The 27,708-nt window shown below is 43.8% G+C and overlaps 1 protein-coding gene across 19 annotated transcripts in view; it reads left to right on the top strand.

Annotated features, from left to right (window-relative positions):
* Positions 1-27,708, top strand: part of MEF2C (myocyte enhancer factor 2C) — a 566,275-nt gene that overhangs the window by 289,043 nt on the left and 249,524 nt on the right. Inside the window, exon 1 of one of the 19 annotated variants that reach the window (XM_078675346.1) lies at positions 8,749-8,976. The exons of the other annotated variants lie outside the window; for them this stretch is intronic. The gene's annotated coding sequence lies outside the window, so the exon portion shown is untranslated. Of the gene's footprint in view, positions 1-8,748; positions 8,977-27,708 lie in introns of those variants that run through there. 19 annotated transcript variants of the gene reach the window in all.

Raw genomic sequence — 27,708 nt, 5'->3', positions numbered from 1 at the left:
GCCTTGACTTGTGGGTAAAACAGGGCTCGGTAGCGTAGCCAGGTCTGGCTCCCACATGTGCTCCTTCACAATACAGAGTAGTCTTCCCAAACTTCATCCTTATGTGCTTCTGTAATTGGTGCCAGTTGACAATTGGGTGGAAGGGCCATGTGCAACCAGTGTGATGCCACAATTTGTTTGGTGTTCTCCTGTGCAGAGGGTATTGGTGATCACGTTCACCCGTTCATTTGTTTCCAGTGGTACTGGCAGGCTTACTGTTGTGGCACGCAACCTTCACTAGGTGTTGCTGTTCAATGACGTGGGCCAGGTCAGTACGTATGTTTGTCGTAGGGGGGGCCTACCGCGCAGACTCCAGTAGCTACACACTCTGGAGTTGAGGTGAGCTCTGGGATGATTCTCATTGCAGGTTATCTGGGGATAGGTGCAGAGTGGCTGTCCCACCCACCTCTCATCACCAATGTCCTGTTGCACCTTTGCTTTAATAAAGCACACAGTTGTCACAGTATAGTAGCAACTTGTCCCCTGAACCCTGTGCTCTCAACCAACCATTTACTTATTCCAGACTTTGGGCCCAAACTCACCGTATGTGGATGTGTATGATGAGTGACCTGTGGCGGGTGACACACTATAATACACATAAAAGCATTCACCCACCTGCTTTAGGATCATCACCCTTTAAGAAACAAAAAAGTTATTTTTTTCTTTTCCTCATATTATATAGATTTAGTGCTTAATTTTTCCATTAGTTGTATCTGTTGCTCATTGACTAGGGCTTATATATTTTAATCAGCAGGATCTGAGCATGAAAGACAAAAAAGGGGATAAGAAAGAGAAATAGAAAGAGAGTAAGCCACTGATGCTGTGAGAGTGGGATAAAGCGTTAATCTAAATAGTACCTGCAAGAGTGAGATAAAGAGATGGGAAGTGTAGCTTGGTTGAAGGAAGAAGCACGTGGTTTACAAATTAAGCCTTAACTTTTTCTATACAATTTAGAAGACAGCCAACAGATAGCAATGAGTGAGTGCTTTAAAATGCAGAGAACAGAGAAGATTTTGGAAGTGGCCACATCCCTGGCTTTCTTTGAGCATCACTGCACACATTACTTGTGCAGCACTCTAGCGTTCAGCTAAACTACCATTCTGGACTTAGATGCTGCACTTCTGTTCAAAGGAAATTGACAGCACATCCCTCACCAGCTCTCAAAGTACACGAAAGAGTGAAATATGACGGATTAAAAATAGAATGGAAGCTATTGTTATCGCCATGTCATTGTGCCTGAGCCCGTCCACAGTCCTCACAAACAGGAAGGCTGTCCTAGGGTGCATTCACAGTTCAAGACTCCTGGAGGCTGCTTCGCCCTTGCGTACAGTAAAGGCGAACATCTGTCGGGCCAGCCAGGTTTCATACCGGGGTGCCACAATGCACTTACCGGCTTTTATATGGCTTTTGGGTTTACAGAGCCATGTTTTGTCCCCACTTTGGACATCAAGAGAAGGTTTCCATTGAGACTCAACTGCAGGTTTTGGCAAGCAAGTACTATAGAAAGCTACAATTAGGAGTAATGCACTACTGACCTTCAAGGACTTAAAAGGGCTGAACTTTGCAGATGATGCTGGAAGCTTCGATTTCAAGGCATGGTGCATGTCCACAGAGACAACACATAAGGCTAGAGAGGGAAGATAGCACAACGACCCAATCTGAGCCCCAGTATTTCGTTGTCTACAATGTGGGAAACATGTAGATATTTTTCTAGGTTTCTGACCGCTCACTATGAGTGCACAGTTGTTGTGATCCTGGAAATAACACCTGAGAGTTGAACAAACAATAACTGCATGATTCAGACTGTTTGGATGACTGAATTTGTCAGGGTGGTAGAGAGCGAAAGGTGATTTACAGATTCAAAAATCAGATGACACACTTTGACGTGATCTGGGAACCTTTTTTAAGGCTGCCAATGGGCTCAGATTGAAGGTCTCCTACTGGGCGTTCGCCAGGGTCTGATGGTCAGTGTATGCATGGCCCAATATCCCCTCCCCCGGTGTTGGCGGTGCCCCTCCTACAACACTTCAAGTTCCCGTTCTTCCTCAGGATTCAGGGAAGGGGGTTTTCTGCCTTCCTGGGCTCTGATGGCAGTGGTGAGGGACGGACAGAATACATGGGAATTAGCCTTGGGTGAAGATCTTTCTCCCTTCTTCACACTTCTTCTTTTCTTTACTTTATTTCATTCAAATGTCACATGACTGCACATGGAAGTGTGCCCAAGGGGAGCCTGATACATTGATGGGGATGCTCTGGTGACCAGGCCTCCTCTGGGCTGTCTTACAAAAGGATTCCCTGGAATTCCCAGGAAGGGGCTCAAATATATTTTGCAAGTTTATGCATTGGCTGTTTATATACTTTCATGATTTAGCAGTTATCCACACCATGTAGGCGGTATAGAATTCTTGCTGTATCAATTTATTGTTGAATAGTCACTAAAAAATCATGAACACTTCAAGATTTAAAGAAACAAACAACTTATAAATGAAAACTGACTGAACCCAATATTCACTTCTTAACCCTTTAGATGCGCACGTCGGCCAACGGCCATCGCAAGCACTACCTCGGTAGTGCTGCGCACGTCCGTTGGCCGACGCAGCCCCGCTCTCTCAGTCAAACAGCCGCACCGCGGCGGAATTTGCATTGTGGTTAAGCGGCTAACTCAACAAGCAAAAACTATTGTAAATTTCTCAATAATAACGGTAAAATATCTACAATAATCAATGTCAGTGGTGTGTACATTACATATACTTCATTTAATCATGCATTTCTAAGAAATATTGGAATTTACCACATGGTGTGTGTTCGACCCAGCGGTCTCCAACTGGCATGAATGCATCAAAGCCATTCAGAATCCATCATTCTCGATAGGCTGAGAACTTTACACGCGTCTGATAACATGTGCTGACTCTTAGGTAGCTTGCCACCGACATGTCAGGCTTATTCTCAAGGCCCAAGTGTAAAGTATTGGCACAACACCACCCTCGCAAAACACTGTGTACTCCACAAAAAGACTCCCCATCGTATATATAAAACACTTGTCTTTGTACTACACCAGGTGTATCCAATGAATAACTCGTGAGCTACCAGTAGCTCTCCAGCTACCAGTGTGTTGCTCTCTTGTGTTGAGCCCAGCCTACTAACATAGAAGCTTTTGCTTAATTGAATTATATGTATACTAAAATTTCAAAGCATGTTCTCAAGATAAAAATGTGGCTATTTTCAGAACTCATAAATTGTTGTTTGGCAAAAAATAGTTGCGTATTCAAAATGTTTTTAAAGCTATTCATGAGTGGGGGAGGTTTATTACTTATATTATTACCTTAGCGCCCGGGGAACGGCAGCTATAGCTTTTATGTATTACCCACGAACAGTCATTTCAAATTCTCAAATAATTGTTTTACATCAGTGCTAGAAACCCTGCCTCATACACTGATGTGATCACTGCTGACAATCTTGGATGGGGTGGTCACTATTACTTCACTAATATTAGTATCAAATGATGATTTCCATTGAACATAGGTAGCTGTTATTACAGAAAGGAAGTCTAATCTTAAGAAAGGCTTTAAGGTGTAAAATGCTTCTTTTTCTTACATGAATTTCCAGCAACAAACAGTAAACAAGGATTATAGCATAAATACCTAGGGTTTCATTTTTTTCTCTCAAACTTGTCTTTTATTCAGCATTTCACAGATGGTACATTACATATTGTCATATCAGGCCACGAAGCATGGAAATACCAATCACAGATTACCATGCACATCAGGTAAATAGTATATGTTATCACCGTGAGATCAATGTTTGCCCGAGTGCTCGACTCACAAGCGTCATTGCTGGGCACACATCATTGTGCACGCCATATTTGACATATCCCATGGGCATTGATCCTCTACAATAAGAAATCTAAAGAGTAAAAAAAAATGATAAGAATAACTTGGCAGCGAAAGGTAGTCAGGCAATGTTACCCATAAGAATTCTCAAGCAGCAGGTACGGTACCATTTTATATGCATGTGCGAGCCTCCCTCATCACTCAGGTGGGCAGGACAGCATATCAACTGAGTGGTTGGGAGTGATTAGATACATTTGTGGGCCATCCATCAATAGTGGCATATTCTGCTGGGTGAAATGTGTATACCAGCCATTTTGACGTACCAGGTAGGGAGGGTGTTGGGAACCACCCAATGTCTTGTCCCGCAGAACTGCCGTCCCAGGCATAATTCATCCCGTACCTCAGTAGCATACCTATCCATGCATCTCACACAATCATGAACCACACAGTCATCAATTCAACCAGTTAGGAGCTCATCCTCTGAGATTCCCGCAGAAACACCAGACACCACTTACTGTGTAGAGGGCACTTTTTCCACACCGACTTCACCACTTGCCAGCAGGCCCTCTAGCATAGTGCCCCACACCTCCAGTTCTCGATCCGCATTTTCATCAGTGTGGACCGCACGCAGCCAGCGCTTCTCAGCCACTCCCCATTCACACCGGTCCGCCCTCCATTTATTTAGTTGTGGGAGATCGGGTGGGGCCAGTGTATGGCAATGCATCATTTGGCTAGTACTAGTCCCAAGAGAGCGAAATTATAGCGCATACGAGCACCTGACTTGGGTGTCGAGAGCACACTTAGGAGACAGTGTTTGACTGATGTCTTGATACCCATACCCGTGACCTCTTGCAACACACGCAGCATTGTCCACCAATATGTCTGAAGGCAAGCACAGTCGCAGGTCATATACAAAAACTTTGCGGGACCCACACCACATGTGATGTAAATAGAAGAATTGAATGCGCTTAAAGCATGTGTTGCTAGCCACTTCTCGAACCTGTGCTAACTGTTGTTTCCACTTGCTTTCCATTAAGCAGTGATGTTAAATCAGCCATCTATCTATCTTGAATTTTTCATACATTGATCCTTCGGGCTGCCCTCAGAGCCTTGTATATGCTGGAGATTAGTCCCCTAAAGGAGCCTGGATCTAGCATCAGTGCCAGGGTTCACGTCTCCTCTGGCTCATCCGGGAACGTGGTCCATATTTCGCGAGACGTCCATGATATTTTTGCATAGTGCAAAAAATGTCCATCTGGCACTCGAAAACACTCCTTTGCATATTTAAAAGAGAGGAAGGTCGAGTTAGGGTACCAATCCCCAGTCATTGTACACCCTCCCTTGTGCCACCTCGTGAAGTTTATGACACACTGCATTCGATGGAAACCCGGGATCCGGCTAAGAGGGAGCTGCTGGGCATATGGGGCTCTGTGTATCACCACGGTAACCATCCACCCCCAAGCTCCAGCAACCTGGTGGATCACAAATGGGCAGTCTGGGGGAAGTTTGTGTACCCATCATCAGGTACTGCAGGAGTTCCGTCTCAAGACACCAGCCCACAATCAGTGCCTTCTCAATATTGGGATCTTCAGTACACTACTGCGCCGCATACTGCAGCAGACCCGCAAGATAATAAAGATGGACATCGGGCAGGCACAGGTCCCCCGGATCCATATCCAACGTACGCACCTCCAGCTTCACCCTCAAGCGCTTCCCAGTCCAGAGAAATGAGATCAATAGACCGATTAATGTGTCGAAGACCGATTTCCGGATACATCAAAATGAGTTTTTAAGGGCATGGAGGAAATTCGGAAGCACCACAGTCCTCGCCAAGGCTCCTCACACCATAATCAAGAGGGGCACGTGGTTCCAGAACCAAATGGATACTTCCAGGCCTGTAATGACTGCTCCCATATTCATAGAATACTGAGCGTCCAACTTTTGGGCCACCTGTATACTCAGAGAAGCGAAAATGACCAACTTCTGGCTGTTAATCTGGTGCCCCGAGGCAGCTCCAAACAGGCTTAGCACCTCCAGGAGCTCTGGTACTGCCTCTTACGGGTGACAGATATACAAAAATGCTTCGTCCACATATAAGGAGACCGCATACGTATGGCCAAGGATGGCGATACCCCATTGGACCATATCCCACTGCAGTCTGATTGCCAGTGGGTCCATTGCTATGGCAAAAAGTAGTGGAGACGGCGGGCAGCTCTGTCTCATGCCTTTTCCAATATGAAAACCTTCTGATATCAGGCTGCTGTTATGAACGGGGGCCATTGGTCGGCAGTACAGAAGACGAACCAAATCTATAAATTCTTGGCCCAGACCTATCCTTCTCAGGACCTCCCACAAATAGTCCCACCACTGATTATCGGACGCCTTTTTAATGTCCAGGGGGACCACTGCAGAGGTTTTTAAATTAAACATATATATTTGTAATTATTTATATTGGTGAATTTTTGCCTGTGGTTAAACTTCTGCAATTCAAATGGCAATAATAGAAAGAAAATATCCCTTAATAGCTTGAATTGGGAATCAATTCCTTGGATAGCACAACACTTCCTTGATGCTAATGGGACTAATAATATAGTCCCAAATAAGTCTAGTTGGAACACTTTTCTGATACGGCCCTCGAGGAAGGCTGAAACGCACCATGGAAACCAATCTTTTCCCACTGGATCATTAAAGTATTTTAGTTACTTAAAGGTGCACCTTTGGACTAACCCATTTAGGACTGTGTAGTTAATGAACTTTCAGCAGCAACCATCTAGTGCCTGCATGGAATTAGTCAAAATAAAAAGAAACAGACCAAAGGTTACCAATTTACGTTAAAAAAGTGCTTAAAATGTGCTACAATTGGTCTGTGGTATAGTTTATTGGGTATACGATTGTATATATTGCATGAAAAGTCCTTGCCTTGCTATGAAACCTACACAATTGTTTTAAAACACCACAATTTGCCACGTGTACTTTTTCAGGATAGTGAATGACTATCAAAGGACCACTTGTGACAAAATAATTTTAACCATTGTTGTATGTATATTGCTTTACTGCTACCAATACAAATATATGTGAATAGGAGTACAACGCATTACATATAAAGAAGTCTAACAAAGGTAAGAAGCAGCAGTGTTACTTGATTATTTCATTCTTTATAAATAATGACAAGCTCTCTTAGTTGATGGACTCTAGAAGGGCGTCCACTAACCCATGTTCCCTACTTAATTCTCTCCATCCCCTTTTTTTGTTGTAAGGGGCCTTTTCTTTCTGTTGTTGTCTTGTACTTAACCAGGGCACACTCCCTGAACCTCAACAGGCCTAGACTGACGCTGCAATAAGGCTATTCTACATGGAACACGGAACTTAGCGTTGAAGGCACAGTGCAAGACAACAGAGCGGCCGAGGGCGCATAATGCACTGCATGGGCCCACTGACCCAGAATTGCAGCCTTTCTCCTCTGTCACTACCACTGCTGATCACAAAGTCTATCTCGATGCGTTTAAGGTCCTAAAATATTACAGCACTTCAACGGAGGTGTTGGTGGGCACCATGTACCTGCCTCTCCTTATAGGTTCTCGCCTCTGGCTCTGGTCTGTGACTCCAAGAGCAGGCAGATAATAACTGGCATAGCCCTGGCCTGTAATGCATGGGAGTGATCGGTGTAATGCACCAGCAAGCTTTGGGAGTAACTAATCGCCGCAGAGTTGCACAATTCGAAAGCTTGGGTTTGGCTTTGTATTTCTTCCGCCTGCGCATTTTATGGAAGACGTGCATTTTAAGGGCGTCTTTGAGGGACCCACTCAGTAGATTAGCTCTGCTCCATCATGCACGTGGGTTTGAATATAATGGCGCCCTTCTTCGGTTTCTGGTGAAGCGGAGAGGCTCTGTGGAGTGGCGCCTCGTGTCTCGGCGAGAAGCCTCGTCTGAATGCAAGCGCTTTACAGGCGCTTAAAATATTTGCCGAGTGCTGCGGTCATTTTGTTGCTTGGTTGCTATGAAATCACTCGCATGCGAAAAGTCGCACAGCCCTCTCTTGAAATGCAGCTTTTCCTAGCTTTCTGCTTAGCAGCATTTTTTAGAATGTAACATGTGTGAGCCTTGGCATGGACTCCGCCGCGATCTACCAGCACTCTGTGCTTCTTTACGTTTTTCTTACGACGTGTGACAGGCATAAGGCATTAGTGAACTATATATCAGACATGCACTAGACGAGGCTTCCCCTTTATTCTACATTTTGACACGATCCGTTCTGCAGACTCGATTAAGAACAGTCAGGTTAAAAATGAATGTAAAAAATAGATATAACTTACATTGATCGACTTGTTTTGGGGACATACCTTTCACTCCATGTATATTTTAAACACTGAGGAAGCAGTGGCGCAGCAGCCTCCCACTCCTATCTGCGACCGCCACCCTCATTCGTCCACCCCCCCCCCCTCCCGATTCTTCGGCAAAAGGCCTAGCTCCGTGTCTTTGAGGGGAAGCCAGTCTAAAACCCACCAGGCCTCGTGCCCTTTTCCTTACGACGACTCCTTGCCTTAGTTTCCTCTGACCGCCATCATTTTTTATCCATTTGAGCTCGAGGAACAATATTGCCCTTTTCCCCCCCCCAGGGCAAGTACACCGGGATGAAAAATGCAATTTCTTTCGTGGCACTGTAATTGTTTAATTGACTGAATTCTGCTCTTCTTTGCCATAAACGATTGATGCTTGTTCCCTCGATGATCTTGGCATTCACTGGCTTCTGCTTGAGAGTTTTGAACTTTGACCCCGTGAAGCTGTGCCCCAGCAGCGCCGCCGCCACTTGTATCCGAGGTTCCACCTGCAGGCCCCCGGCGCCGGGGCAGGCTCGAATGGCGGGGGCAGTGAAAGCCCCCTCACGGCGGTGCGCCGAGGAGCCTGGGTTTTCTGACTTGTGCAAGCCCGGCTGCTCCGCTGTTTGTTCTCATTTCGACCTTCACTGACTAGCATAGCTGATAACATGACCACAGGCAGACATGCCTCCCGGTTCCACCCCAGGACAAGCCAGCACAGCACGGAGCCTTTCACCGACGCTGCTGGTGCGAGTGGGCTCTTTCCACAGCACGCTGCTCTGTGTAACCCGGTGAGTACACGGTGGCTTCACGGACATGGAGATTTCATTTCAATGTTCATTGCACATTAGATATTAATTATTTGTGTCACAGGTTCAAGGGGGCAGTGCTATAGATATCTTCACCCGCCCGCATATTATGTCTGAAGCAAACATCTTAGATTATCAAGAACAAAAAATAGGCAGCATTCTTCTAAAACCCAGTCTAAACATTTTTGAGTGAAGCGATGGGCTCACGTGAAGCATGTAAGTCTGAATTAGACACGGATAACGATGAGCTAGTGCCAATTTTATTGAGCATAAACAAGGCAACAGTCTGATTACTGGCTGACATGTTTTATCCGGTCAGTTCTTCACGGTGCAATGAAGTCTGGAGTGAGACACAAACTGGGTGCAAACATTAAATGGCAGGATTTACAATTCGAAGGGAACGGTTGTATTTTACAGTTATAGATTTAGCTCACACACTGTATGCTGAGAGCAATGCAGCCAATCAGATTGCTGGGAATGCAGCATGTGACTTCTAGCAGAATTCCTCGCCTGAAGCTCATTTAATACAGAAAGGGAATATATGATTATACCACGATTTCAATTACCACGCATGGCTTTACCACGCGAATTTTACATCGCAAGTGGCTTTACCACGCTGGTATTTACAACGTAGGATTTTACTACGCCTAGAAACGTCTTACCTGCACGTCTTTCTCTACGAGCCCTTACTTCCATCCTCCATTGAAACAAGCGTCAAAACACGTATACCAAAATAAAAAAAGGACTGTTTTTTTGACGTACACGGCACGTCTTTGGGGGAGGCTCTTTCCTTTTTCTTTTAAAATTATGTTCGTTATTTTTTTTAAAGTAAACTGCTTGTTATTTTTTGGGGGGGAGACCCCCCCCAGCCCCCCCTTGTTATTTTTGGGGGGGGAGACCCCCCCCAGCCCCCCTCTGCCCCCCAAGCCCACGCAGAACGACTCGAAGGAATACCACATCTCCCCCCCAGCCCGTGGTAAAGACGTCGTGGAAGGCACCCTGCGTGGAAGGCACCCTGCGTGGTAAGTGTCACGTGGTAAATGTTAGTAGTGGTAATGCCTTCGTGGTAAATGATGTTTCCCGCCTTTCACTTCCAAGCAATGACGGGTGAAGGAAATAGCTTGATTGTTGGAAGGAAAACTTTGTATCCAACATTGTAACCACCGTCCTCGTCCTATAGATTGTTCAGCATGACCCTAACGGTGTTTACCTCGGAGTTGGTCAATATGGGTGCAGATCGTCACTTCCGTCCCACCCACAACGGAGGCTCAGGCCCATGATGCAGAGAAGGTCTGGGTTACAGCCACAGAGCCCACGGCCAATGTGTTGTCAGCTGTTAATTAAAGGGCCTCCCCTTGAACGTGCTGTATCGGAGCATAATAGCCTGCTGCGTGGGGGCTATAAATGCCACCCCGTTGAGTGGGAGAAGGGGCACTGACAGAAGGATTATAACTCTATTTAAACATTCGAGCCACAGAGGGCAGATTCTTCCAGATTAAACATGGAGGACCAGAAAGAGACACAGAAGCAGATGGCCCTTATTGGCCCTGATACTGATGGCAAAGGTCAAGTGTAGTTTAGATGACAGCTCGGCCACCGTCCAAAACAGCGCCGAATACTGTTCGAATGTGGGTTCTGCAGAGGCAGATCTACGAACCCTGAACAGAACAGTTTCTATTCCCGCGATAATTCGTGTTTATTGTCATGAAGGTGGCTCAGTGAGTTAAACAAGTTGCAGGTGACATTTATTAAACCTCATGCCTGGCAAAGGCTTACAGCATGGTCGATTCTGCTATCAGAAGCTTCAGCTCGATGAATGCCTAGCACTGAGCCGGGAAGCAGCCCTGGTTAAGAGCACTAAGACCGCGAGCATCACTACACGGCGGCGCTATGGGAAAGTTTCCATTATTGAGAGTGGAGACACCCTCTGAAGTGGCAGGAAGGAGTTGTTAAGCTCCCAGTTGGTGTGCACATCCCCGCAATTGCTCTGATTGCTGTTCAGGTGGAGAGACGTATAAATTGCTGTACATTACTGTTGACACAGAAAGTGCACTCATTTTCGTTGTCACGTGTAAAGTGCAAGACATACAAAGTGCAACAATTACTCATAGTTCTGGGCAGCAAAATACGCTTTAAGAAGAACTCTGCACAGATTTGCCAGTCGAGGACTATGTAGACTCCAACTATCACCCACGTTAGCATATTTAAAGAAAGTGCATTTCAGGACACGTGACGTTTTCTCTCAGTGATGCCCAAGACACAAAGGGTCGGAATGGATGGGCTGCAGAAGGGAAGGTGTCACTCAAGGGCTTTGTTGAAAAGAGCCGGCAGTGGTGGGTTCTGCATCTGTCTGCGCTCTTAGAAGCAACAGGCTTCTCTAATAACGCCCTTTAAATCTGGTGTGAAAGAAGCGATGCTCCATGCTCCAAGTAGACATACAAGGTACAAGGGGCACAAAGTGTTTTACTCATTCACGCTGTTGTGTGTCTGCTTTATATTTCGAGTAAGCTCTGTGCTTGAGATATATGAGTGACGGAGGGTGGAGTTCCCGGTCCCACTTTATAAATCTCTATATGGTTCTTCTCACCTGGCTTGAGGAACCCACTTTCGTGAGTCAGAGAGGCATCCTCGAGTATCTGAGACACTTATTCATGTACCCCATTGAAATTTCTCATGTAATCCCTTGGTCAGTCGTGCTTTTTTGGAATGGACAGAGTGCATGGACACAGGACTGAAGCCTCATGGCAACATTATATATGGAATTAAGCTAACTCTGTGGCAAAAACCTAAGCAGCACACACACACTACAGAAGTGAAAGAGAGATGTATTCGACCATTTTTCTCAGCATCCCCAAGCGACCATAAAGAGAGGGAGTGAGGAGACAGACTGCACAGTTTCGGCATCCTGACTGATGGACAGTACTGTAGTGTGTGTGGCGAGCCATGTGTTCCTTAACACATGATCACATTAAAGTGCTGTCTTTGATTTCCACACACCACAGACCGAGGAGATGCTGCTGCATTAGATATTTTTAGAAAACCTACTTCCCTCCATCAACTTCGATTCGCCAAAGTGCAAAGGAGTAGTGGAAGAGACATGACGAAGCCTTTGATCTCCAAAGACATCGTAGACTTGCCCACCAATCTCTCCCTGATACATTCCTCAGGCATTGATTTAGGGCTGAGGGATGGGAGATGGGCAAGGACAGGGGACTTCAGAAGGCTCACAGGGTTCTCATATCCTGGCCCATAAGTTCAGGGGTAGAATTGTCAGAGCCAGGGGTACCGAAGAGGAAGTCAGTGGTATTATCTGATAGCACCAAATTGATACCATGCTTATTTCAAGTCAACATTGAAGCATCTCTTCATATTCCATCATGCAGCATTCAGTTTCAGTGTTTCTCACCAATCATCTGCTGACCTACCGAAATACCGCAATTGTTTACCTCTGGGGTGGTTGGGATGCTTATGCTACTCCTGTGTTGGTTCGACCACTCCTCCTGTTGTTAATGTTGTGAATTTATCTGAATGCCTCAGATTGCCTCAGTTGTTGGACCTCTGACCTCGTTAGTGCATTAGAGCGGACCTCGGAAAGAGACCTATGTCCACTACCAAAGGACAGAGGAGTTGCTTCATTGGGGGTGGGATTGTCGGCGTTAAAGCGGGAAGTGCCATTTCAGGCTTGACAGACTTGAGATTGCATCGCCTCTAAGGATAGAAAAATAAAGACATTCCGGTTATTTGCTGAAGTACGGGAGATTACTCCCAATTCCAAATTTTAGCTGTGCAGGGTTAGTCGCAACGCGTTGTCGCGTGATGAACAGTTTGCTTCCTCCTACTCTGAAAGTGTCTTTTTTCTCTCTGAATGTGACTCCAGGTTTCACCACCCTGTGTTTTTTTCAGAACGTCTCAAGGCAGTGTTCTAACACTTGTTTTTGATTATTTTTTTTAACGAAGATGTTTGATTAATAAATAGGTACCAAGCAGAGGAAGAAATCATTTACGTAAGTGAAAATGCTTCCATCAGTAGCGAGTAGCGAGGATTGCAGGTACTTCACAGCAGAACGTGTAGACATAGATTGGGGCACCTAAGTTGTTAATTGTAAACAGATATACACTTTTAGCGAGCTATCGTCTATATATAATTCATGCCTATTTACACTGCACAGCAAGTGTTTCAGTGCATTCATTGCACCCCAGGCCACATCTTTGGAATAATGCCTCCTGCCATGCAGAACGTGCAGTATTAAGATCAGAAAAGAAGCAATCGACTCTAAAAAGAACCAAAAAGACATAAACAGCTAAACTTCAAAAGGGCAACACCACCAGCCCCAAATCAAAGAGGGTGAGAAAAGAATACACTCAGCTGGCATCAAATGTTTGAACACAGCAAATCTCAGAAACAACTAAAGGAAATGAGTCTATGCTTGAACCGTCCACCTAAACCAGTCTGAAACTTGCAAACTTCCAGCCAAAACGCAAGATGTATGCCCCAAAGCTGAAAAAAGGGAATGCTCGCAGCAGAAGTTACAATTTAATTGAAGGCCCCAGGCCATCTTAATTCTTAAACAACTGAATCGGGGCCACCATGGTTCAATACAAGCACTGTCTGAAAGTAAAATCACCTAAACTAAGTGACAGAACATGCTAAACTCAAGAACATCTTTCCAGGCAAAGCACTCCTAGAAGGCAACAAAAAACAAAAACAAAAAGGGAAATCAACTCCGCCACCACCAAATGTCATCACACACAAGGGAGCCAACTTCTCCTCCATGGCAGAAACCCGATTGTATCAAATTGGGTTATTAGCTGAAAGGGATGAGAACACAACTCAAATAATAATTATAATCCTTGTGAACTACAAGAGTCACTAAATAAGCCGGAACTCAGGCCTCTGGTAGCTATGGCACAGAGCAGCCAGGCATACATCTACAGGCAATATGTAAAGTATATAATCAGTACTCACATTTTATAAATGTCAAAATACAACACAAGAAAAACTCCAAACCAATTTCTAAAAATTCAATAAGTAGAATTATGAATTTTTAAAGATGGAATAAAAAGAGTGCCAAGAGGAAATTAGCGGCAACTGCATTCATTTGGTTGGGCTCGTCCAGCGCTAAGGTGAAAGTTACGCCTGACCTAGATGGAGCACAAGTTGGATACAGGGACCAGGTCCATCCAATAAGAAAAGTACCTTTGGAAATTTCGGAGAAGCAGAAAATCTTCAGTGGACTTATGCAGAACACTATGGGCGAAAATTTGCGGGAAGTTGATCGGAATCATAGAATGGGATCGCGGTGAAGGCGTCGATGAAGGTGGGAAAAGTTCAGAGTAGAAAAAGTTAACGTTTCACACGCAAACAATCCTCGACATTGATAGTTTTCCATTCAACGTTGGTGAAGATTTCTATGTGTGGACTTTGGAACTTTTCTGAAAGTTGGATTTCCTCAACGGGTTGAAAACTGCAAGCTGCAGCAAAAGATGGTTTGATGATGACAGATTCATTCAGCATTGGTGCCGGTGAACATAGTGAGAGCTGCATCAAACTCAATCCCAGAGGTGATGCAGCCTCAATGGATCGGCTTGGGAGGGTTGGTCCCATTTCCTTGTCCGTTCTCAGGGTAAAAACTTGGCGAAACATTTCTAAGTCCCAGGTTCTAGAGTTTGGCAGCGAGGAGTACACTTGGTGGTTAGGACTCACTCCAGCAGAGGCCAGCAAGAGGTACCAGGGCACGTCTAGTTGAAACTGGTCAGCAGGAAAGCAGGATGCAAGGCCACCTGAAGGGTGTTGTCTGTATAGCTCAAACAAGAGGTCGGCCAACTGACACTTTGAATCACTTCTCGGGCCCATGAGAGCAGGTTCTGTCTTCTCGTGCCTTCAGACAGCAGGGCAGTCCTCTTCTGAATCTTCCTCAGGTCTAATAGTGTCCTGAGGAGGTAATTGGGGAAGTCACAGTTTTTGCCCAGACCAGCTTGTGTGAGCAGCTCCTGGCCACTCCCTAAAAAGTGGGGCATACGCTTCCAGGGGTGACTCTACCCACTTTTGCAGCACTTCCCTTGAGTTTTACTGTAAGCTATCACACAGTACCCCTAGCTCCCTATATCCAACAAGGCAGAATCTTTCTTCCCCTGGTCAGAGGTCGTTGTGGCCACTAGAGGTGGTGGTTAATCTAAACAAGCTCTGGGGCAGCTCTCTCTCCTACAGGGATTGGTGCCAGCCTGCAAAGAGGGATAATAGAGGAGGCATATCTAGGTGTGAACTACATCTGCCTGTGACAGGGGAGGCCTCATTTGTAGTCTACCAAATGTCCGGGTACAGCCCCCCGGCAATTCTGTCTAGTGAAGGAGAATAAATCCCCACACTCAAGGCTTTTGTCTTTGTCCTGGGAGCAATGCACACCTCACTACGAGGGAGCCATCAGCTGCTAGGCCACGTAGACAGTTGATATACTTACAGAAAGGCCTTTAGAAGCTTTAGGAAGAGAATAGTGATTTTTCTCAAATACTCTTTCTTTAATAATTAGATGTAATCAACTTTACCATTAAATTGAAGTTTGTCTAACTATTAAAAAGTGTCCTTGAAATATTTTTCTATCTGTTACCTATCTAAATTTAGCACTATTAAATGTAATAATGTAATCCAGTTGTTCCTATGAAACAGACAACCTTGCTACAGTGGATATAGCTTTTAGGCTTTTCCACTGTAAAGACCTGTGGACTGTTAAACTTTCACATGCCCTACTTTTGAATATAGAGACCCATGGATGTAAAAAAACTTCCACAGTGACCATAAATGTACAGACAACCAATACAAGTTAGACAATATTTCTTAGTTTACCATGTACTATTAACCAATAACTCCCTTGAATGGCAGAATTTTACCTCTCTCAGACATCTGTTAAGAAGAAGATGGACAAAGGTAGTAAAGCCAATGCCTGTGACCAATACCTTAGATGTGCCAATTCATGCTAAAAAAATAGAGCAACAAAACCTGACCATCAATCACCAGCAGCTATCTGCCAAGCCTAAAATACAGACAACCCTATAATTCAAACAGCTGCCAAACACCCACCAAAGTGGTCTTGTTGTGAGTAAATCAGAATGAGCATACCCACCCAAGACATAAGGACACTCACTATTGGGAAACATTTGGTTAGGAATCACCATGAAATTTATACCCAGAAAATGGGGCCAGTATCAAAATACTAAATCGGGCAGGAGGAACAAGTCCCTGCCCATCTAAAAAACCCACAAAAGCCTGGCCTTACTATGTGAGTTAAGGTCAATGAAAAAGATCTACAGCTAGAGCCACTTGGATCCACATAAGCTTGATTAAAGACGTTAGAAACCCCTGATTGCTTCTGATAAAAGGTAGCGGCATTACTGCCCATTGGAAGGAGAACCTGCGTTGGCCAGTCTGCTGCATTGATCATCCCAGAACTACAACACGACTATCTTAGAAAGCAGCTGTTCACAGTGTTCAATGGAGGGATCGCTAGTCTGTGAGGATCAGGGAGAAATTAGTTGAACCTCCCTCCGTACCTTACACACCTCGTCACTTCTTTACTTATGTTTCTGGCTCAAGTGTTGTTCCCATCTAGTGAATTACAGGTCCCAAATGGCTAGTCCATTATCTAGTGTCCCACTATGAACTAGCTTCTAATACATGGGGTGTCAATAAGCTTTCACTATTTAAGACCTCCAATGCATTTGTTTATTCTGCGTTGCAACATTTAATGCCATTTTCATTTCAAAAGAACCACCAAAAGTAGATTTTAAATTGAATTAAATGTGACGACCTGCATGCCAGTGTAAAAGCTGTATATGGCCTGGAAGGCCTCTTCTACAAGTTTGATTGGCAGAAGCCATTGGTCTCTTTTGCAAGATGGTTTTCCCATTTCCTTCCTCTGCAGTAGATTGTTGGGAGAGGTCTTTGAGCGGAGGCTTGTGCTGTGTGCTGATTAGCAGAGGCACATCCGTGACTGATAGGCCTGTGCGCTGTGACCAACTTCAATGTGGCTGAGAAGCACGCAATGTACAAGTCACTGCTTAAAAAGCATAAACTGATGTCTTGTAATTTGAAGTTTTTGAAGCATAATCTTATAATTATACTCATATCCGATGAAAGAGATGGGGGGATGGTAGGCTTCGTTCAAGGGAAATTGGTCAGTGCTTCTGACCTATTATGGAAGCGATGTACAGGGCGTATCTGCAGACGGACAAATAAGTGAGACGAGATTAGAAGAAATGTTATATACATCAAATTAGTCATCGATATTATACAGAGTACTTCTTTTTCTGTCCCTCCTTTTCATTTCAGTTCTCTTGGGGCAGTAAACAGTGAGGTAGATAGAAGCTTCTTTAAGTTATATGTAGTCCTTAATTACATGTTGGAGGACAATTACACTCTGCACATTAATTAGGATATACTAATGCATACAAGCGAATTGTCACCAGTGCATGAAAGGAACGGAGCAAAACGGTATCTATTTAGGTGAAGGTGGCACAAGCGCTATATTGGTAAACAGGTATTGCATCACAAACGGGGAGCGTCCTGAATCCTGATGACAAGGAGGAATTCATGCTGTGCCACTCAGACACAGACCTCGCCAACACGTGTGACAGAAAAAAAACAGAAGACAAGTGTTATGGGAAAATAATGGTGCCCCCCCCCCCTACTTGCATTCCAAGACAAAGACGGCATTCAAAGGAGAAGATAGCAATGTTGTAAAAAAAAAAAAGCCAAGTCCTGTATGGTGGCCAGCAGCAAGAGAAGGCATGGAAGTAGTAGTGCCCAAATTTGGTGAAAGTGAAGGAGCTGGTCTTCTTAACCACCCTTAAAAGTAGCCGTAGACAGGCATGGGAGAGGTGTAAGAAATGTCCAGTGGGAGCATTGCCAGATGAACGATTGCCTAGACAATGCTGCTACCCATGAAGAAACACAAACAACTAGCAGTGGTTATGGTTGGGCATCACGGACTAGATGTATGAAACCGTTTTACTCTGGCAAACCTGCAATTCGCAAAGTCACAGGGTTTCCAAACACACAATGTGTTTTAAAAACGTACCAAACCCGTTCTGTTAGTCGGAAGTGCATTTCTAACCTGGAAAATTGGTTGGCTGACCCATACCGAACCACAGTTAGGAAGGTTTTGCAAAAGGGGCGTTCCTTTCTAAGTGTGCTTCGGTATGGTATTTGTGAATGATTTTAATCTGCAGTTATGGTCGCTAACTTTGACCAGTTGCCAACCCTTAAAAGTAGGTGGTAACATTCGTAAAGGGTCTCCGGAGACCTCTTCCACAATGAGAAATATGTTGGGCGACCTCAGGGGGAGCATATAGTATTTCAAAGGACACAGATTGATCCCTCCCACCAATGCCTTCTCAAGTAGATATATATATATATATATTTTCCTTTTAAACCTGAACGTGTTCCTTTAAGGAACACAAGCTACTTTAGAAATAGGTTTCCAATGTTGGAAGGCAAACAGGGATGGGTGTCTACTGTTTCTTGCAGGCCACCATCCCTGTTTTTGTATCCCATATCAGTGGGTCACAAATAGTGGCTGTCTAATTAATATTAATTATGCAGGTTGTTCTGTGAAATGTTTTACTTGATCAATAAAGCATTAAAGTCTTTTTGAGAGTAGCACTCAATTTACAATATACCTATACATATGCGCATGCATTTTACACTTCTTGTTTGCATTGCACAATATGCCCTTAATAGTTTAAAGTCTAGTCTGTTTCCCCGATTTTGCCAACACCCAAGGCAATAGCAAGCTCTCTTGCTGTCCTTGCAAATGAATGAAAGGGGGGGGGGGGCACCAGTTTTCAAGAAAATTGCGCTCGCTACACTAACTTGCTAACTCTGTGAGTTAGTGCATGAGCTGCAGACAGCACAGCTCTGAAACATGGAGGCGCAAACGCAACTCCATGTTTCCAAGCTGTGCAGTGTGCAACTCATACACTAACTTGTAAAGTTGACATGATTGGGTATGCTCTGTGGACAATGCAGTTTCATTAAACACCCGTGCCTGCCGCCCTTCTGCGCCTGCGCACAGGAAGAGAATGGAATCATGCATGCTAATGCCTCTGCTCAGTTCATGCATGTGTTCGTGGTTCTGCGGCTCTGGTTACTACCACCCCACCTGTTATTAAATATCCCCTTCTCTGAGTCATTATGTTTGTTGAGTGTGATGAACTAAGGATGCATCTGACTGAGATGAACATTCTAATCTTGGCATGGGCAGTAGTCGATACCCCTAATATAGGATCAAAACTAATACTGTGTAAATTCGAAGAGCTTGTCCAAATCCTCTAAGAGGTTTTCGAAATGTCTTAATTATTTTTTGTGTTGTGAAGATTTTATGAGAAAATATAGAGATGTTTATGTCTTAGCGAGCAAATTCTTAACTAAGCTTTTGAGAAATAATTATTAAAGTACTGCTGAGTTAAAAAATAACTAATTCTTTTACCGTCCTTTTTTGTAAATAACATTCTTATCACTTCACTTTCTATCAGTTGTCAGGAAAAATCGAAAGGAAAGGTCATTTTTTGGTAAAGAAAAAAAGCACGTTTTCAAGTGAAAAAACACGCGTCTTTATCAGTGACTGCATGTGTTCCATAGTTTAGTTCATGGAAATTTTAGTAAGTGGCAACAGTTGTTGCAAACTCAGCCTTGGGCAGCGACGGTGCCCTTGGAATCACTGTACAGAGGCTAATACAATGGCAAGTCCTGAAAACGTTTGCTCAAGCACCGCTGCTCGTGGATTTCAAGGAAACAGCAGCACCTGTGCCAGTAGCTAGACACAAAACATATATCAAACCGAATTTGTCCAGAAATAACATCTCTGATTAAGAAACAATACAACTTAAGGAGAATATGAGATTGCTGATCTTATGTTTGAGGAATTTACAGAAGCACTTGATTATTTTTATGGCCTGTGCTTTGGAAGAACAATACTGACAGCACAGAATTATGCCAACAATATTATTTTTCCGGCTTCTGCTTTTGCCATTTATTTTTCCTGCCACTATTAATCCAGCCTTCATAACATGTTTCGACTCAGGGACATGTGATATGTATGACCTTCTGTTTGAATAATGCATTACTGGCTTGTTTAGTTGTTTTAATTGTGGACAGCTCTCTTAATACAAAGTTTTGCTAGCGCCAGATAGCACTAATATCATGGATGAATATGGATATCCCACAATAGTTTCTTCTTGAATGCTTTTTCCTACCTAGTGAGTCTTTCTTCTCATTACAGCATATTGGATTGCTGTTTGCAAGTTTGCCAACCAATGTCATAAGAACTGTGCATCAAGCCGTAAATATGGCATATAGAGTACTTGCATTCAATATTTCCTTATGTTCATATGGTAACTCCGAAATGACTAGTATAGAATTTACTATGCGTTTATGATCCTTCAGTCCCTTTGCATGCTCACTAATCCTATAGTTGCAATATTTCGTTTTTTTCTTAACTAACTGATAACTGCGTCTGTATCCCTGTTGTCATTCCACTCTGTTGCTGCAGGAGTGGTATCAGTCTTTTCCCTCAATTTTTCTAGGAAGAGAACACATATGTTTATCTTCTGGAAGTTTGCAGCTTCTATCTTCAGTCTTTGGTCCACTATTCTCTCTGTCTATGTAGAGAAGTCTTTTTTCTATGTCCTTGTTTTTCTTTAACACTTCATGCCCAACAGTCGGCTTATTTGAGGAAAATTCATATTTCCGTTCTAGGTTGTTTCTTGTCCTTCTGAATTTTCCCCTAAAAATAAACAAGATTTTCCACCCACTTAACACTTAAAAATTCAGCTATTTTTCATCTTGTCATTCCTCCTGGACGTTGGTGTTTGATTTGTCTGACAGCTAACGTCATTTTGTTTACTCATCTGATTTCGAATGTACTTTGGCTGACATCCCACTCCTATATCCTAACGATCAGCTAAATGGACCCTTTTTTTGACTCTCTTAAAAGACACATTTTAAAGAAATTTTCAAGGTATTTGCCAGAATCGATTAAACATTTTAAAAGCCTTTTCTATTATCCTATATGTAGGCTGTCTTGGTATTAGTTGGATCTCATTCTAATTCTTTTTTTTCTTTGTCATAAACTATCAATCACAAAAAAACGTAGATCCACACATTGGCTTGTTATAACTTTTTATGTCTTCTCCTTTTCCCCTTACTTAATATTTTTTCTCCCCCAAATCCCACTCACCATTTACAATCATCACTCATCTCTTTAGATGACTTTTCTACGCACTGCATTTCAAACAGATTTGATTATGGCTCAGTGAGTTAAAAATTTGCCCTGACGTGCTGTAACCTGCTACAATTCTACAATTATCCTGTTTGGTGCTTCTGTACTAATTTGTATACATCAAGGGCCAGATGTACGACCCTTACATTTTGCGACTCGCAAATTGTGTCGCTTTGGACTGGCAATTTGCGACTCCCAACATGCAATTTACAACAGTGTCTCAGACACTGTTAGCGATTCCTAATGGGGTCGCAAATTGCCTACCTCATTAATATTTATGAGGCAGGTGCTATTTGCGACCCCATTAGGAATGGCCAGCCCTCCCAGGGATGGTGGCCTGCTGGGGTCAGCCTACCACCATGTCTGTGACTGCTTTTTTAATAAAACAGTTTTTTTTAAATGCAGCCCGTTTTCCTTTAGGGGAATGGGATGCATTAAAAAAAGAAAAATTAAACATTTCCGTTTAATTTTTTAGGAGCAGGTAGTGGTCCCTGGGACCACTGCCTGCTCCTAAAAAATATTTTCACATCCACTCACAAAGAGGAAGAAGTCCCCATTTGCGAGTGGCTTACCACCTGCTTAGTAGGTGGTAAACTGCGAGTGTTTTGTGACCACAAATACGTCCGCATTCAATTGTCACTCACTATTAGGAAGGGATCCCCCTACCTAATAGCGAGAGTTACAAACACTATTTTGTGAGTCACTGACTCGCAAAATTGCGTTTGTACATGCCTGGACCCTTTTTTGTGGTCCCAAGCAGACCGATTTACCGTTTGCGACCACAAAAATCGGTCGTACGTCTGGCCCCAAATACGCTAACACAGTGACTCCAAGAGTTAGTGGCCTAGCTATAGACAGCCTAGTTCGAAAACAAGAAGCTGAGATGTCTAACAGTACTTCCACTCTGTACTGTTTTCAGCCCAAGCGCTAACATAAAGTTAAGGAGTGAGCATAGACCGCATTGTAAAGCTGGATTTTGCACCTCTGTGCAGGCACAGAACCTCATCTGCGCCTGCGCCTCGTCTCATCTTCTGTACCTTGCAATATAAGTCTCAATCTCGTTTAAAGTTGGTAAATGGACTTACATTGGCTAATAGTAACACCTATTATTTATGGTAATTGAAAACGACAGATATATTATATCAAGCACTATCTAAAGCGGGCTATTATTATTCAGGTCACTATAATTTTGCATAATTGTGCATTAAATTCTACAAATGTAATGAGAATTTAAAACACACATGAAGATCCTTAATGCAAGCGCACTCTATACACCATGAAAATATCCTAAATAGATTTTTTTTTAATGTGCATAAGTCACGCAAATAATAGGAACTTTGATTAAATCTATCTGTGCAAATAGGAAACACTTCAGGCATTCAGGATGACAGTTTTCTGGAGGCTCAATTTGCAGAATCCAATGGTGCAACTCAACTCCTCCCACTAATAAATGTGTGTGGGAACCGTGAGAGGCCTGTCCTTTCTGGTTTAACTGCCACTGTAGCAGCAATGAGAACTCATTGTAAGAGTTCCACATAGGCCTTGGGATGGACAGGCCTATAAAATGGTGTCCCCCAGCTTAGCATGACAGGGGCTGCTCGCTTTGATGTTAAACCTCATGCTACACACTAACAGGGCATCTCTGGGCATGCTTTGTCCCAGTGCTTTACTTCCATGAGAATCACACAATGCAGACATTTGGACCTCGTCCAAAGACAAAAACTCTTACAAACATTGTACCTGTTCTCAAGGGTCTTTTGGGTACATATGACTATGAGTACTTCTGTAGCACTGTTTTACACACTCTTACATGCCATTGTAAATTGGCTTCCAAATTTCTGAAACGAGAATAAAACTAGGTAGTATAGATAAAAAAGACTGCTCCCTCTTTGCATTTTTACTAAAAGAGAGTTGGATGTTAGGGAGCGATTGACAGGGGTAAGCAATAGAATGTGAAAGAGTATTTCTACACAAATACTTCCCATAGTTATAAATGCTTTTATGAATCATCGCCATTGTTTCTGTGCACACCCACTGCAAATGCTAATGGGGGAGTTTATGTCACATGGGTACGTATCCATTCAGATTCCCAGCCCATGCGTTCAGGTGCATTTATGTTTGTGTTTACTTCAAAGGAGTTCAGCTTAAACATCTGGCATATTAATCATGTTAGCCATATATGTCCAGAAAACATTCTTGGCTGTAGTATTACATTAATAGCAATAATAGAGACCTATATCCATAAACTCGGGCAAAATCAGCTATGATAGATGGTGTTGCAGAATAATGGGATCCGAAGAATATTATTCGGTCAAAATACTGTCCCTTTTAGAAAGTTCAGCTATGCTCACTTTTGCAAACTGTCAGTAAATCCGTTACTAGTGCACCGGTTTTCACTAAACTATAGCTGATGCAGTGGTGGCCGCAAAGGCTGGTGATGCAGGTGGGACGAGTGAGCCTGTGGGGGACGACGAGTCAATGCTAATTTTTAAAATGTACCTGACACCGCCAACCGCCTCCCATGTCGCTTTGCCCCATTTGCCTTCTTCCTGGGTCCCAGCAGCCCCTGGGACAGACTCCCAGCCAATCTCTATGCTGCAGAGCAGCGCAGGGATTGGTCTGAACTGGTGGAAAGGACGCCCTGCTTAGACCAGGGAGTCTGTGGGCGTTTCTCCAGCCCAGCTGCTGAATGCAGCCGGGCTTGAGAAACCTAAGTGCGCATGTGTGTTTTGGTTGGCCTGAGATGGCCGGCCAAACGTGCATGAGCACTTAGGGACTAGGGATTGCACAAGCACTCCCCCCGCCCTTCCCATGCCCCGCCCCTCCATGCACAAGCTGGCAAACAAAAAGCAAAAACGATGCTAGAGCATAATTTTATTTTTCGTTTGATGGCTCTGCGCCGGGCAGTGGGGTGACTCTCCTCTGCCATTGCGGAGGAGCCGCTACTGAGCAGATGTAGCCCATTTCTACCCAACAACGTGCTTCGTTAAAATTGTATTAGTAGTTTTAGTTTGTCTGAAAATTGTGAGCGAAAGAAATGGTTTGTGCTTGGAGCAATAGACAACCTCTCAGGTCGGGTGTTTCAGACACCCACCTTCTGTGAAGATGACATGTGTCATGAACACAACATTCTTAGATACAGAGTCTTCACATGACAAAAAAGGCTCCCTGGAATATAAAGTGATGTTTATACCACCTGACAAAATCCAACTATGCTGATTTGAAATGTATTGGGTTCGAGAAATACCACCCAATCTGCAAACACCAAAATCTTGGGCATTTGTCCTCCAATAAATATCAGCATGTTTGACAAGGCAATATTTATTTAAAAACTCACAACTGCGATTTTCAATAGTAGTCAACACACATATCAGAGTTAGCTGATTGTAGTGAGACCCCAAATCTTCCAGCCATTCTTGTATTATAGCTTTTGCCATTTCGCTTTTGCTGCTTTCTTTATGATGATAATTAAATGAAAAAATATGATTTATTTAGCATACACCTACATTAAGAATGGCTTTACATCATCTCAGTAGAGCAGTAAAATGCCCTCACTTATAAAGGTGATTGTATATACTTTGATGGAAGTTGTGATTGTTGAACTGCAGGAATTAAAAGAAATATGAACGGCAGTATACCTAGAAATGTATTGCCAATCCCGACTCTTGCAAAATTGAATAAAAATAATAACACTATAAAACTTACCTTCAACCCATCTCGTTTAAACATTGCCAAACTTGGGTTGCTACATAGCGGACAAGTTAATACCCTGGAATCCAGGATACATTTGGATTTCTGGCAATCCCAAAGATTTAGAGATCTTCTCGTTGTCATAGGCCACAACACTCACCTTATCCTATTTCACACAATATTCTTTCTTACAGTTAGGCATTAGAAATAATATGATACTCTGAAGCCAACGTTATTAATCTACCATTCATCTGAATTGTTATGGTCTAATGCCACTGACTGCACCATATTTCCATCTGTTACTTTTGAGCTGGCTAGTTTTGCATTCTTGCAAATCATCCACTGTTCAAAGCCCTGAGTTTCCAGCTAAAGAATTACATTTTCTAGGGCTGCAGCAGGCGGCTTTGTTGCCCTGCCCACATAGAGGACATATATATTTTCTGTTGCTCCTTCCATACAGTAACTGATGCACTGGCTGAAGCTGCCTCCATTGAGTAGCAAACCATGGAATCTTCAAGCATAGATGCCACACATGGTGCCAAGGTTCATCCTATTACATAGTGCTTTGGATAATATAAGCCGACGGCATATTTAACACTATGGATGCTACAGCAATTCATCCTCTGTGCTGCAAATCCATTATTTCCATTGTTCATGACGAGCTCAGCTCGTCATGAGCACACAAGCAGTGTACGGCATGACGAGCTCAGCTCGTCATGAGCATGGAAGGGGTTAAAGAGCTATCTTTAAAATGGTGGTGTAGGAAACTGGGTTTTTGTTGCAGTATACCCCTCAATTTTTGCCTAGTATCTGGTACAGTTTTGACTGGGAGTGTGTTGGGTTCCTGCCTACCAGGTCTCCAGCGCCAGTGTTCTTTCCCTAAACTGTACGATTGTTCCACAATTGGCATCCCTTGTAAGTTCCTAGTAAGTGGTACCCAGGGTACATAGGTCATTGGACCTATAGAGGGTCTCTAATGGCTACAGCACGAATTGTGCTACCCTAAGTGACCTCTCACTGAGCTCATGCAAACTGCTATTGCAGCCTCCTGTGTGTATTGGTGCAAAGATGACCAAAGAGTCGACACAGTACCTATTCCTGTGTGTAATGCCTGCCAGCACTACATGTGGCCTAGGTAAGATACCCTACAGCAGGCCTTACAGTTCTGTGGTAGGGTGCACTACACCATATCTTTGAGAGTGGATATGTCTTGGTGATAACTAAGTTCACCCTTGGATATTACTGGTGCACAAGGAAGCCATAATGAGTACATGGACACTCGTCATTACAAGTTCCCATGCTTCATGATGGCTTCACTGTACACCAAGGTGTTTGGTACCAAACACCTTGTCTAAATAAACCCACACTGATACCAGTGCTGGATTTATGAATAAATTCACACTGAAAACCTACTGCCTACTAGTGTGTGTATGAACTGACTGGTCTCGACCAGCCAGCCACCATAGACAGGTTTCTGACCTCCTTAGGTGACAGCCTTTGCTCTCGGAGGACAGGAACAAAGCCCGCTCTGGGCAGAGGTGTGAACACCTCTTCCAGGCAGGATGAGCAATCCAGGGGGAAACTTCAAAGGCCCTACCGCCTTTGATATGTGACCCCGGGCCTCTTTGTATAGCGGAGGTCCCCACCCCCCTGTCCTGACCCTACTTTGTGGCAGCAGGACCGGTGGGAAGATTAGATTAGGAGGTATCCCCACATTCAGCCAGCACCACTCCTCGGGCGGGCCAGCTGATGTGGACTCCACTTTTCAGAATCCTTCATCTTGTATTGGAGAGAAATTAGCCTATTAGGGTCAGGGTTATGGCCCCTTCCCACAGGAAGTAGGCATATAGAGGTTGCTGTCTCCCTACAGGTTAGCAGCCCATTGGCTACTACCTGGTACTCCCCTTGGCACCCCTAAATTGAGTTTTTTTTTATGGCACCACTCCATCCAGAACTTCAGATTCAATGGATCAACACAAGAAGGATGAAGAAGAGTCACAGCTTGGTGAGAAATGTAGCAGAACCTTTGAGTTTGGCGCAAAATCCAGCCATTCTCAGCCCTCTCGCGAAAATCACGACAGAGTGACTTGTCCTCTGAGCTGGAGAAATACCAAATTTTGGGTAGCTTGCCAGCACTTTACCAAACACTGAAAGTCTTCCTTGGAGTAGCGGAGCTATGTTCCAGCAGTCTGCAGCACCGACAAGCAGAGTACGGTCCACCCCCTTCCACCTCCACAGCCCGACTGATGTCGAAGATGAACAGGAGAAGGTGCTCGTACCCTGGAAGGTCAGATCTGTCTCCCCACTGATCATGACAACACCAGGACCAACCAGAGCCATGCAGTACAACCCCCCGGGGTACTGTACACCCTCCAACAAACACCAACAGCGAGTGTCCAGTCTGGACCCTCACTACACCAGGACCAAGCAGCTGTCAAAGTACGTCATCATCACTGAGTTCAACATATGCCTATTTTCTATCAAAAACTGGGCTTACCTTGAAACTAAGTTCTTGAGTTTGAAATATATTTTAAAATAGTTATTTTTCTAAATTGATCACAGATTTATTCTTTGCGTATATGTCTCATTAGTATTATCTAATTTAGCCTCTGTACACCAATTGGGAACCCACTGGACTCTCTGCACAGTGTACTTTGATTTAGTCCACAACATAGAGAGCCAGCTTCCTACAATGGGTCTTCTTACCTCATCCCCTCATATAGTTTCTGCCACACAAATAAGGTAGAGGAAG

The sequence above is a fragment of the Lissotriton helveticus genome, chromosome 2_1 (genome assembly GCF_964261635.1).
Source record: "Lissotriton helveticus chromosome 2_1, aLisHel1.1, whole genome shotgun sequence".
Classification (NCBI taxonomy): domain Eukaryota; kingdom Metazoa; phylum Chordata; class Amphibia; order Caudata; family Salamandridae; genus Lissotriton; species Lissotriton helveticus.
This window is presented reverse-complemented; position numbering and strand designations above follow the sequence as displayed.